The sequence below is a fragment of the Anomaloglossus baeobatrachus genome, chromosome 1, assembly GCF_048569485.1.
Source record: "Anomaloglossus baeobatrachus isolate aAnoBae1 chromosome 1, aAnoBae1.hap1, whole genome shotgun sequence".
Lineage (NCBI taxonomy): Eukaryota > Metazoa > Chordata > Amphibia > Anura > Aromobatidae > Anomaloglossus > Anomaloglossus baeobatrachus.
This window is the reverse complement of record NC_134353.1, coordinates 283,682,689-283,696,039: the sequence shown is the minus strand read 5'-3', so window position 1 is coordinate 283,696,039 and position 13,351 is coordinate 283,682,689. Positions and strand designations below refer to the sequence as shown.

General features: G+C 48.2%; 1 non-coding gene across 1 annotated transcript; it reads left to right on the top strand.

The window, feature by feature from the left end:
- Window positions 1-12,096: 12,096 nt before the first annotated feature.
- On the top strand, window positions 12,097-12,179 carry TRNAL-CAG (transfer RNA leucine (anticodon CAG)). The gene has a single exon. It is a non-coding gene; the product is annotated as a tRNA-Leu (tRNA).
- Window positions 12,180-13,351: the final 1,172 nt, after the last annotated feature.

The window sequence follows — 13,351 nt, the reverse complement described above, 5'->3', positions numbered from 1 at the left end:
TGCGGCCGACGCCGCGTTTGGCTCCCTGAAGCGGGCATTTGCTTCCTCCCCTGTGCTCCACCGTCCGGAGTTAAACCGACAGTTCACCTTGGAGGTGGATGCCTCCTCCTCGGGAGCCGGAGCAGTGCTCATGCAGAAGTCCTCCTCCGGGAAGATGGTTACTTGCGGTTTCTTCTCCAAGAGCTTCTCTGCGCCTGAACGCAACTACACCATCGGTGACCGAGAGCTATTGGCAGTCAAACTGGCTCTGGAGGAATGGCGCTACCTTCTGGAGGGAGCAGTGTACCCCGTGATCATTTACACGGACCACAAGAACCTGGAATACCTGCGGTCTGCTCAGCGACTGAACCCACGGCAAGCCAGGTGGTCCTTGTTCTTTGCCAGGTTCGATTTCCAGCTCCATTTCCGACCCGCGGACAAGAATGTACGCGCAGATGCCTTGTCCAGGTCATTCATGCCCATGGAGCAGGAGGAGGAGACATCCCAGCCCATCATCTGCCCTAGTAAAATCATTCCGGTGGCTCCTGTCACCCTGGCCCAGATACCGCCCGGGAAGACCTATGTCTCTGAAACCGACAGACAAAAAGTGTTGCACTGGGGCCATGCCTCGAAAACAGCCGGCCATGCTGGTCAGAAGAGAACATGGAGTACAATTGTACGTCACTACTGGTGGCCATCCCTTCGCAGAGACGTCGCTTCTTTTGTCTCAGCCTGCTCCTCTTGTGCCAGGAATAAGACGCCCAAACATCTGCCATATGGCCGTCTCCTGCCTCTGCCTATACCCTCTGTTCCGTGGCAACACATTGCAATGGACTTTATTACCGACTTGCCACTGTCCTCCGGACACACAGTCATATGGGTCGTGGTGGATCGGTTCTCCAAAATGGCTCATTTCGTCCCTATGGCAGGACTGCCCTCAGCCCAGGAACTCGCTGACGCCTACATACAGCACATCTTCTGGTTGCACGGCTTTCCATCACACATTGTGTCCGACAGAGGAACTCAGTTTACCTCCCGCTTCTGGAGGGCCCTCTGCAAACATCTGGGAGTGACTCTGGACTTTTCTTCAGCCTACCATCCTCAGTCGAATGGCCAAGTGGAACAAGTCAATCAGATCTTGACCTCCTTCTTACGTCACTACGTCAACGCCCATCACGACGACTGGTCCACGCTTCTTCCTTGGGCTGAATTCTCCCATAACCACCACGTCAGTGAGTCCTCCTCCAGCTCCCCCTTCCATGTTGTTTACGGACTTCAGCCTTCCGTCCCATTACCTGTATCCTCTTCCTCGGATGTCCCTGCTGCTGATGCTGTAGCACGTGACTTTGCGACAATTTGGGACTCTGTCAAGACGTCCCTTGGACGTGCTTCCCTTCGGAAGAAGAGACACGCAGACAAGAGGCGTCTGGATCCCCCGTGTTTCTCTCCAGGAGATCTGGTCTGGCTTGCCTCCAAGTATGTCCGATTGAAGCTACCATCTTACAAGCTGGGTCCTCGCTACATCGGGCCGTTTAAAGTCCTCAGCAAAATAAATGAGGTCTCCTACAAGCTGCAGCTCCCGGCCACGATGAGGATACCCAACTCCTTCCACGTCTCCCTGCTCAAGCCGGTTGTCCTTGGTCCCTTCTCCGCTGCTGCCAGTTCGGCTCCTCCTCCTATTGCCGATGACGACATCTATGCGGTAAAGGATATCGTGGCCATGAAAACCGTACGGGGCCAGCAGTTCTTCTTGGTGGACTGGGCTGGGTATGGTCCTGAGGATAGGTCCTGGGAACCCCGGGAGAATGTGGGTACTCCTCTGATACGTGCCTTCCTGTCCCGGTTGCGGGGAGAGGGGCGTGGGGGGGGGTACTGTCACGCTCCCCGGGTCCCCTGTCCAGCTCCCCGGCTCCCCTTCCACGCTCCCCGGCTTCCCTGGCTCGCTCCCCGGCTCCTCTGTCCGGCGTCCCCCGCTCCACAGCCTCCAGGCCTCCTCACCTAGGATCCCCAGGCGTCCCGGTCCCCGCTCCCAGCGTCCGCTGTCAGCTTCGCTCCAGCCCGGCTCCCCTGCCTCCTGTTCGCCGCTCCCTGCCCTGGCTTCTGGCACCCGGGCCTCGCGCATGCGCGTTAGGGCGCGCGCACGGTCATTGACCCTTTCTTAAAGGGCCAGCGTCCACAGACAGGATATTGAACACACAGGTACAGGGTATAAAGGGGTTTAATGTCCAAGTGGGCGGGGCCTGTTCTTCTTGTTTCCTAAGCTAGTAGTCAGGTCTCCTTGTCTCTGTGATATACTCACCTCTCTCTCTTCTAGAGCCGCTCCTGCCTCGCCATCCGGTCCTGACGATTCCCGAACCCCGCACGCTGACTATCTGCCATCCCGTCAGTCCGTACCATCTTTGATCCCTGTGGTGACCCGTCCTCTCGCTCCATCGGTTCCGGACTCTGCCTGACGTCATCTCGGCCTCCGAACCTGAGCTCCGTCACCCGGACTACCATCTGTGACTCCGTGGTCCCAGGGACTTCTACATTCCACTATTTTGCACGGACTATCCTGCTACCTGTAGTGCTCCGGCTACCGGACCCCTTGCCTTCAGTGAGGAGTTCGGCCCAGTGGATCCACCTCCTGGGTCTGCCCGTCCACCTGGCCCTAACATATACTAGCAAACACTCAGTGTACCTAGTGGCATACAAGAAGTGGCTGTTGTACTCCATTAGTGCCCCACTGGTGCAAATCTATGTGCAGCACCTCTGCATGACACCCTCCTGCTCTGTTTTTAATAAGCTATAATGATAGCAAAAAATACTGCCATTTAGTGGCATCATAGAACTGGCTGTTGTATTCCATTAGTGCCCCACTGGTGCCAAGCTATTTCTAGCACCTCTGCAAGACACCCTCCTGCACATTTAGCTATGCTAATTTTATAGCAAACTCAGGGAATTCTTTGCTGCATTTGATCATTAGGAGGGATAGAAAGTGAGGCTTCTTTTACTGTCCTGGTACCCACAGAACACGGCCACTGTACCCATCTGTCCACTTTTGCCACGCTATTTAATTTGCACAAAGAGCTGACTCTTTTTTTCTGCCTTCCTAAAATTGTCTGGAATACTAAGTTAGTGTTCCTTTGCTGCCAAGCAAGGTACAACACATGTGCATTCTACACTCCTTTCCATTTCTGGAATGCAATTATTAACTGCAGGTAGTCCAGGCAATCTGTGACGAAGGTGCAGGCGTGGATATAATGTAGCCTGCATCCAATGATGGTTCTCTCGATGTCTGACAGCTCAACAATACGTTCTGTTTCCACTTCCAACACAAGTGATGACCTGCCAATCACACTCCCTGTTGCGGGTTAAGGAGTGGAAGTTCAGTGTGAAAAACCATGTGTGACTGCTGTCCCCACAGTCACAGAGGATGAAGAGCACGCAGATGCACTTGATGGGGCAGGCGGTGGTTGCACAGGCACGCTAGGCCGCATTGTAGCACAGTGAAATTCACATTGCGACTTATGCTTCATTTTAAGTCGTGTACAGGGTGGGCTCCCCAGTATGCAGCAAAACCAGGCAAAAGGAAAAGGACTATAGGCAGTTGGGTTGATAAATGATTGTTTAACTTTACCAAAACAAACAATAAGAACCATGCATACAATTAAAATAATTGAACAATCTATTCTGTTGCCTACTACCTGCTAATCCCTCTGTGTAGCAGTAATTGTGTGTTTGTGCGTGTGTGTGTGTGTGCGAACAAGACTTACCAGTGGCGCATCACAAGAGCTTACAAGTTATCTACCTAAACATAGACAAAACACATGACCCCCCCTGAATACCCTTCTTAGCTGAAGCCTCACAGATAATGCAGATGATAACAGTGTGAATGCAAACCACACAGCTCTGCAACACAGTCATGGAAATCTTGAAAAGCAACAGTCAATGCAAACATGTGTTGCTGTCCCTCTATGATTTAAACTGTACGTGACAATTTGACAGTGCAGAGGCAGCAAGTCTTATTGTCTAAATAGTCGGCCTACCCAGAACAGATATGTGTTTTGCTAATAAAACAAAGTGTTGCGTGCCCGCATTATTGTCTGGGCACAGCCTACCGTACCCGGGTACTGTGATGTCCAGTTGCCAGAAATACAGACTTTACGCTCCTCTCACGGTAAACAGTATAGACAGCACCGTAAGAATGTTGGTCTGTGGCACAGGATGCTGCTCACTGACGTTACAGTGCTCATCAAAGTACAACACAACTCCCCTCACAATTGAACGAAGTGTTTCCGCGGTGGCTCCTTGCTGTAACACACACCTTTAGCTTTTCCTTCTGTTCATAGACAGCATCTCCAAGTCCACACCCGAAGAGCAATTTTATATTGCTATAGTGACCAAAGGCAGATCCAAAAAAACAGCAGCCCCTTGTGTGTAATCTGCAACAATGCATGCAATGAACGGCAAATAAGCATATTGCGTTGACAGTTGCTAAAGCTGAGCAATACACCTTCACGCTGTCAATTCATATCCATGTGATACTTCATGGAGGAAGTACTCAAAAGTGTGAGTTTTTGCCTTCTACTTACAGATTGTTGACAAATCTTACAGATTACATGACTTTGGTGATCCTTTGCGATGTCCAAAAATTCACAGGCTAGGAAAGGCTTACAGCCCATGCGACCTGCATAGCCAACACGACATCTGCTCAGAGTCAAAGTTTTGGTCCAGGATTCAGTTGTTGACGTGCTTCCAGTACTTTGTCTCTGGCCAGGAAGACGCAACGTAACCTCGTCGTCAGTAGCATCCTCCTCCACCTCCTCTGCTGACCTCATCGACTGGCTGACTTTGGTTTGACAGTAAGTGTGGTCTCCAACCTCATCAATCACCCTGTGTGTTTTCATTCCCCTCGTCCTGAGTCCTCCGAGACAACCTCTTCCTGCCCTGACCAAATAGTAAAGTTGTCCTTCCAATCAGGTATCTGTGCTCCTCATCATGTTCCTCATTGTCTCAACCAGGAGGATTTAATTTTTGGAAATGAGGGTGTAGATTAGGCACAGCACCTTCTTCATCGGGGCCTGGATCCCAGTCACAAAGCTTCAGGCTATCTGCGCAGATCATTTCCCCTGTCTCATGGAACTCGCTACCTCAACACATTAGATTATATGCTACACACGCAAGCTTCAAACTGAATCTGAAAACTCATCTGTTCAGAAATGACTATAACCTTCAATGACACCACCACCATACGTACTTGACGCTCAACCTAAACAACTCCTACTGTCTCCTCCCAAAAATCCTTTAGAATGTAATCCCGCAAGGGCAGGGCCCTCTTCCCTCTGTACCAGTCTGTCTATAGTTACTTGTATATGTATTCTGTATGTAACCCCCTTCTCATGTACAGCACCATGGAATCAATGGTGCTCTATAAATCAATAATAATAAAAATAATAATAACTTCCTTGTCTGTACTCACTGCAGCTTTGGAGCAGACCTCTGATTCCCAGGCTATAGTGTGACTGAACAGCTATGCAGACTCAACCATCTCTGTTAACCCATACTCAGCAGGGCTGGTGGAAACTTGAGAGCTGTTAGGAAGCAAGTGCGATTGGGTTGACACCACAGAGGAATGGAGTATTTGGGATCTTGAACTTGAGGTGGAGGAGAGGCCACTTTATGGAGCACTTGAGATCCATTGAAGCAGCTGCTGTTTTGGCCTCATCTACATTTGTTAGCGATGGTCGTGTTCATGAAAAAAGGGATCATATCAGATTATCCATGGGAAGAAGCACACCTGTTCTTTTGGATGGTATTTGTTGTTACAAAACGGTGACGCCTTAAACGCAAGCAGCCTGCTGCGGTTTCAGTTGCGCCCAGGCATCAGCTGCCATTTAGGCCTGTGCCTCGGGTTGTCCAGCTGGCTGCTTTCTCCTCCACGTCTAAGTGTGGAGAGGCAGCTAGTGCGCATGCGTTTGCCGATTTACCCCAGCCGCAGCCTAACTCCAGTGTTTCGCCTAGTGAGTATGCTCAGCCTGACTGTGCCATTCCTGAGGCTAAGTCTTCATTTCGGGCTACAGCGCATGCTCCCACACTTAGTGCGAAAAGCCTCTTTGCACAGGTACTTGCACTCCGTGCCGGGTCTAAGTCCTGTGTTGTGCATAGACACCATGCTAAAGCTGATAATCTTTTTTCAGAGACTGTATTTCATGCAACTGACCATGGTCAGGCACTTACTGCATCAGAAACTAGGTCCGGTAATGAACTCTTTGGCCCTGCCCCTGATGTGGGGGGCCCATTTAGACCACAGGGCATCAGGTGTCCTGACGATGTGGCCAGGCCACTCCCAAATGGCTTGCAGAGGCCCGCCCCTATGACTTGTCACCTCATTATTGATGGTCAGACGATGACTGGTGAGGTGTTTGGGTCATGACAGCCATGAGGTCATCATTGAAGTTGCGGTTCCAAATAGGACGCTAGTTATGCCACTCATGACGTATCACTCTGCTTTTGTCTCCAGGAGGTGCATTGTGGTCCACCCTGGTTTGTGGCGGCCCCAGGTTATAAAAGGGGCTGGAGACAACAAGGAGGTGCGCAGTCTTCTATTATGCTCCGAAAGAGCACACCTCCATGTGTTGAACCCATTGCGGCTTTAGGCCAGAGGTAGGCAGGGATAGGGCGTCGATGCAGGCCGCCACCACAGTTGGTAACGCAGAACGGTTAAGACCAGCTCCTGTCCTACAAGTCCTGCTTGTGCAGCCCAGTGGCATTAACAGGCCTGCTGCTGCTGATGTGCCTGCTGTTCACAGGTGTGGCCCCAATGCACACGCTCAGCGTCCTGAATGGCACCTGTGATGTTAACAGAGAGTTCCTGGGCTGGGTGGGCGTGTGGACCCTGTTACGCTAACAGGGCTCCCAGTCTCAAGATCCGAGTGGCGTCTAACTTGGTTCAGGCTACTATTAGTTTCATAGCCACACAGCTCTGTATCCTCCACCGAACCTTCCAGTTGCCAACCTCTCCTTTTCCATCTGGGAGCACGGTGGACACTGACTGCTGATGGGGATATATACCTTTCTCTTTCTTTTCTTATTAATTTTCGTTATATAGCGGTAACATAGTATATACCACCTTATCCAAATCTGCCAGTCCCACCGTAACAGATGGTGTTTCTTCATCAAATGTTACTTTTGCTTAACCACCAAACCCACGGACACAAACTTTTTTACCCTTTCCAACACACCTGTTCCCCTTTCCACCAGCATCTGTCCTTTTTCAACTCAGTTTGTATATGACCAAAAATGCAACTCTGCAGAGACAACGTACTCAACGCCGTCTCAGCACAGCAGCCAGCCCTCGGTCAAACAGATGTGGACAAGTAAGACCATTTCCTCCTATCGATGAAAACGCATTGAGATTCACTCTGTGCACCCTGGTGTTTAATGGAAAAGCAGATGTAAGATTGCGTAACACCTTCTGCTGATACTCCTGCATACGTGCGTCCCTTTCTATGGCAGGAGTTATTTCGCAAAATTTTGTGTTGTACCAGGGATCTAACAGTGTGGCAACCCAGTAGTCAGCATGACTTGGAATTCGTACAATCCGAGGGTCATGTTGTAGGTAGTGCAGCAAGAAGACGCTCATGTGTCTTGTGCATCCAGGAGGACCAAGTCCTTGGTGTGTTGGTGGCAGAGAGGTGAGAATCGGGCCTCCTTCCTCTGCCCTCTCCCCCCAACCTCGCACAACCGAAATGTGAGCAAGCTCTCACTCATCTGCTGAGTCTTCCATGCCCATCGCAAGTTCGTCCTCCATTTCTTCATGGCTCCTGCACCTTCCTCAACAATTTTTGCTGATACTATGCGCCCTTGTTAATCCCTATCCCCACCATAACTGCTGCCTAGGTGCCGCTTACCGTATGGACCTTGTAGATCTTATTATCCTTTCTGCATATGACTCCTCCTGTACTTCCTCACCTTCCTCTTGGTCCAATACCTGACTCCGAATAATGCTTACAGTGTGCTCCATCATGTAGATGACCAGAATTGTCACGCTGAGAATGGCATTGCCAGTGCTAAACATCTTCGTCGACATTTGGAAACTGTATAGAAGGGTGCATAGGTCCTTGATCTGACACCTCTCCAGCAGCGTGATCTGCACCACCTCTGGATCAAGTTAGCCCAGGTTATACGTCATACCGTATTTCAGCAGGGCTCTGCGGTGCTGCCACACATGCTGCAACATGAGCAGATTCCAATTCCTGCGTGTCGGAACATCGCATTTCCGGCGTTTAACTGCCAGACCCTAAGACTTCCGGAGCGATGAAAGTTGTTGAGCTGCTGGGTGCGAAGGATGAAAGTGAGCAAATAGCAGCGTGCCCGCTGCACAAGGCCATGTAGGCCGGGATGGTATTTTAAAAATTGCTGGAGAATCAGATTCAACACGTGAGCCATACAAGGCCCGTGTGTCACATTGCCCTGACGAAGGGCCGCAGACAGGTTTGCATCATTGCCGCACACGGCTGTTAAGTCACCAACGTAGTCCACTCAATCAATTTGTACTCTGGTCCCAATGGGAAGACACCACACCCTTTTTTAGGCCCCTCCTGTCTGCAGACCACTGCCAGACAAAGCTATGAACCTCTTGTTACTGTTACCCCCAGTTCAGTTTTATGAGTTTGTATGCTTGTTACCTGACTACGTTTCCTGCTTGCTGTTTATGTACCTCCTTGTCGATCCGCATTTCATCTCTGCTTGTTTTCTGATTAAGTCCTGGCCATCCCATTCTGTTCCTCTTCCTCAATTAATGTTTTTGACCCTGCATGACTACTATTCTCTGGAATTACAGCCTTCCACAGGTATTGATCACCTTGGGCTCTGTGTAATTCCAAATCACTGTATAGGGGTTAAAGGGTTTCAGGGTTCTGGGTGTCCAGCTTGGTGAGTGGCTTGCCTCTAGCCTATCCTTTACAGCCCATCTGAGTGTGTCGATCCAGGCAGGCGTTACACCGTGCCCTGGTCAGAAGGCCATGTAGGCCGGGATAGTGTTTTAAAAATTGCTGGACAACCAGGTTGAACACGTGAGCCATACAAGGCACGTGTGTCACATTGCCCTAAAGAAGGGTCGCAGACTGGTTTGCATCATTGTCGCACCTGACCTTCCCTGACTGCTGGTTGAGTGGAGACAACCATTGATGAAACTCGGTCTCACTCTCCAGAGCTAACCGTCCACAATTCCTCAGCGGTGTCTCACATTTCCCCTACATTTCAAAGTAAAAATTTGACCGCCTGATGGCCTTGAGCTCTACTGCCAGCATAGTAAGGAGGTGTGTGGGATTCCTTGGGCGCAGTTACAAGGAAGGGTGGCCTGACCACACAGGGTTTGGGCCGAGGTGGAGGACCCACACGAGGTTGAGGAGGCAGAAGCAGTGGAGGAACTTGTACATACAGAGGAAGGATTGACACACAAGTCGTGGGGACAGCAAGACTTGTACAGCAAACCCTTCTCCATCTCTCACCATAGTTACCCAGTGCCCAGTCAGCAACATGTAACTCCCCTGTCCATGCTTACTGGTCCAAGTATCTGTGTTGAAATGCACCCTGTCACACACAGAGTTTCTCAAGGAATTGGTGAGGTTGTGTGCGACCTACTGTGGTAGCGCGGGCACGCCTTTCTTGGAGAAGGAGTGACGACTGGCCATCGGCTCTTGGGGCACTGCAATGGGCATAAGGTCTCGAAAATCCTCAGTCACAAAAGGGTGTAAAGGCAGCCTTTCTGTTGCCAACAAGTTGCAGATGATGAAACACAACCTCTTAGGCATGTCATGCCCTTCGAAAATCATGTAAAACACAGCGAGGGGACTCCAACCACAGTCTCCCTCGTTGCCACTAATTGGGCCACACACACCACTTGACTGGCATCAGTTGATCCCCCTTTTCAAAATGAAAAAGATGCTTTGCACGAAGCACTTTCAAAAATACGTGTGCCTTTCGCATCCCCTGGCTGACCCAGGGGAAGAAAAGTCCTCTGAGAGCCATGACTTGTTCATCTTGGTTCTTTTAGAAACACAGCGAGGGGACTCCAACCACAGTCTCCCTCGTTGCCACTAATTGGGCCACACACACCCCACTTGACTGGCATCAGTTGACCCCCCCTTTTGAAAAAGAAAAAGATGCTTTGCATGAAGCACTCTCAAAAATACGTGTGCCTTTCGCGTCCCCTGGCTGATCCAGGGGAAGAAAAGTCCTCTGAGAGCCATGACTTGTTCTTCTTGGTTCTTTTAGAAACACAGCGAGGGGACTCCAACCACAGTCTCCCTAGTTGCCACTAATTGGGCCACACACACCCCACTTGACTGGCATCAGTTGACCCCCCCCTTTTGAAAAAGAAAAAGATGCTTTGCATGAAGCACTCTGAAAAATACGCGTGCCTTTCCCGTCCCATGGCTGACTCAGGGGAAGAAAAGTCCTCTGAGAGCCATGACTTGTTCATCTTGGTTCTTTTAGAAACACAGCAAGGGGACTCCAACCACAGTCTCCCTCATTGCCACTAATTGGGCCACACACACCCCACTTGACTGGCATCAGTTGACCCCCCCTTTTGAAAAAGAAAAAGATGCTTTGCATGAAGCACTTTCAAAAATACGCGTGCCTTTTCCGTCCCCTGGCTGACCCAGGGGAAGAAAATTCCTCTGAGAGCCATGTCCACATTGTCAGTGGACAGACACGTGTGCTTATCTGCCAGCAGACCCCCAGCAGCACTGAAGACATGTTCCGAGAGAACGCTGGCTGCAGGACTCGACAAGATCCCCAAGGAGTACGTGGCGAGCTCAGGCAATTTATCCAGATTGGAAGCCTAAAATGAGCAGGGCTCAAGTTGCACAATAATGGAATCGATGTTTCCTTGCATATACTCATATATCTGTGTGTCCTCCTCTTTTTCCTTGTCCAGCTCTTTTGTTTTCGCATGAGTATATGTCCTTGTCACTTTCCCATGTATTTGTGTTGTGTTGTGAGTTGTTTGTCACCTTTTGGACACCTTTGAGGGTGTTTTCTAGGTGTTTTTATGTGTTTGTGAATGCCTGCCATTGTTTCCTATGCGGTTTGAGTTCGGTTCTTCTGAACGTTCGACGAACCGAACTCAAACGGGACCTCTGTTCGGCGAACCGACCTTGAGCCGAACCGGGACCGGTTCGCTCATCTCTACTCCCAACTGAGCTATTTCAGCAACCTACAAAGTTAAATCTACAGCATTGCAAGGCAAACTCAAAGGCGTTAATAAATTTTCAGTTAAAAATTTGCATTTTTGGGGCCAAACAAAAAATGTGTTAGTTTTTAGAAAGTGTGAATTTTCCACAGTTGTGCTTGTCAGGATGGCCGAGTGGTCCAAGGCGCAGCGTTCAGGTCGCAGTCTCTACTTGAGGCGTGGGTTCGAATCCCACTTCTGACAGGTTTCTGTTACATTACAATCATGTTTTGTTTTTTTTTTTCATTTTCACTATGTCCCTCTGTCACAATTCAGACATTTCCACAAACCAGATTAGTCCAAGGACAAAGCCAATGAGAACCCTCTGGATCCTCAATCCTGTCTGTCACAATCATGTTGTTCTCTGCTGAACTATCAGTAAGAAGAGGGAGGTGAAAAATCTCATAAAATAAACATCAAGATACACAAAATCTTAAAGATCCTTAGCACTTTATGTTGATATTTCTCAGATTTTTTTTCTGATTTCCTCCATACTACTTCGACTTCAACTTAATTTTTCAGTATAACTACTTTCATTTTCTTCTCGCATTAGTGACTGTTCTGAAAAGAGATACTTAAAAATGTTTTTTTCAGGTATATCTGCACTTCACAAAGAATGAAAATCTTGCTAAATGCATATGGAGAAAGAACTTTATCTCAAATCAATCATACTTAAAAACAGCGTGCTGAAACCCGGGATCAGACCAGGGACCTTTAAATCTTCAGTCTAACGCGCTCCCAACTGAGCTATTTCAGCAACCTACAAAGTTAAAGCTACAGCATTGCAAGGCAAACTCAAAGGCGTTAATACATTTTCAGTTCAAAATTTGCATTTTTGGGGCCAAACAAAAAATGTGTTTGTTTTTAGAAAGTGTGAATTTTCCACAGTTGTGCTTGTCAGGATGGCCGAACGGTCCAAGGCGCTGCATTCAGGTTGCAGTCTCTACTTGAGGCGTGGGTTCGAATCCCACTTCTGACAGGTTTCTGTTACATTACAATCATGTTTTGTTTTTTTTTCATTTTCACTATGTCCCTCTGTCACAATTCAGACATTTCCACAAACCAGATTAGTCCAAGGACAAAGCCAATGAGAACCCTCTGGATCCTCAATCCTGTCTGTCACAATCATGTTGTTCTCTGCTGCACTATCAGTAAGAAGAGGGAGGTGAAAAATCTCATAAAATAAACCTCAAGCTACACAAAATCTTAAAGATCCTTAGCACTTTATGTTGATATTTCTCAGATTTTTTTTCCGATTTCCTCCATACTACTTCGACTTCAACTTAATTTTTCAGTATAACTACTTTCATTTTCTTCTCGCATTAGTGACTGTTCTGAAAAGAGATACTTAAAACTGTTTTTTTCAGGTATATCTGCACTTTACAAAGAATGAAAATCTTGCTAAATGCATATGGAGAAAGAACTTTATCTCAAATCACTCATGCTTAAGAACAGCATGCTGAAACCCGGGATCGGACCAGGGACCTTTAGATCTTCAGTCTAACGCTCTCCCAACTGAGCTATTTCAGCAACCTACAAAGTTAAAGCTACAGCATTGCAAGGCAAACTCAAAGGCGTTAATAAATTTTCAGTTCAAAATTTGCATTTTTGGGGACAAACAAAAAATGTGTTTGTTTTTAGAAAGAGTGAATTTTCCACAGTTGTGCTTGTCAGGATGGCCGAGCGGTCCAAGGCGCTGCGTTCGGGTCGCAGTCTCTACTTGAGGCATGGGTTCGAATTTCACTTCTGACAGGTTTCTGTTACATTACAATCATGTTTTTTTTTTTTTCATTTTCAACTATGTCCCTCTGTCACAATTCAGACATTTCCACAAACCAGATTAGTCCAAGGACAAAGCCAATGAGAACCCTCTGGATCCTCAATCCTGTCAGTCACAATCATGTTGTTCTCTGCTGCACTATCAGTAAGAAGAGGGAGGTGAAAAATCTCATAAAATAAACCTCAAGATACACAAAATCTTAAAGATCCTTAGCACTTTATGTTGATATTTCTCAGATTTTTTTTCCGATTTCCTCCATACTACTTCGACTTCAACTTAATTTTTCAGTATAACTACTTTCATTTTCTTCTCGCATTAGTGACTGTTCTGAAAAGAGATATTTAAAACTGTTTTTTTCAGGTATATCGGCA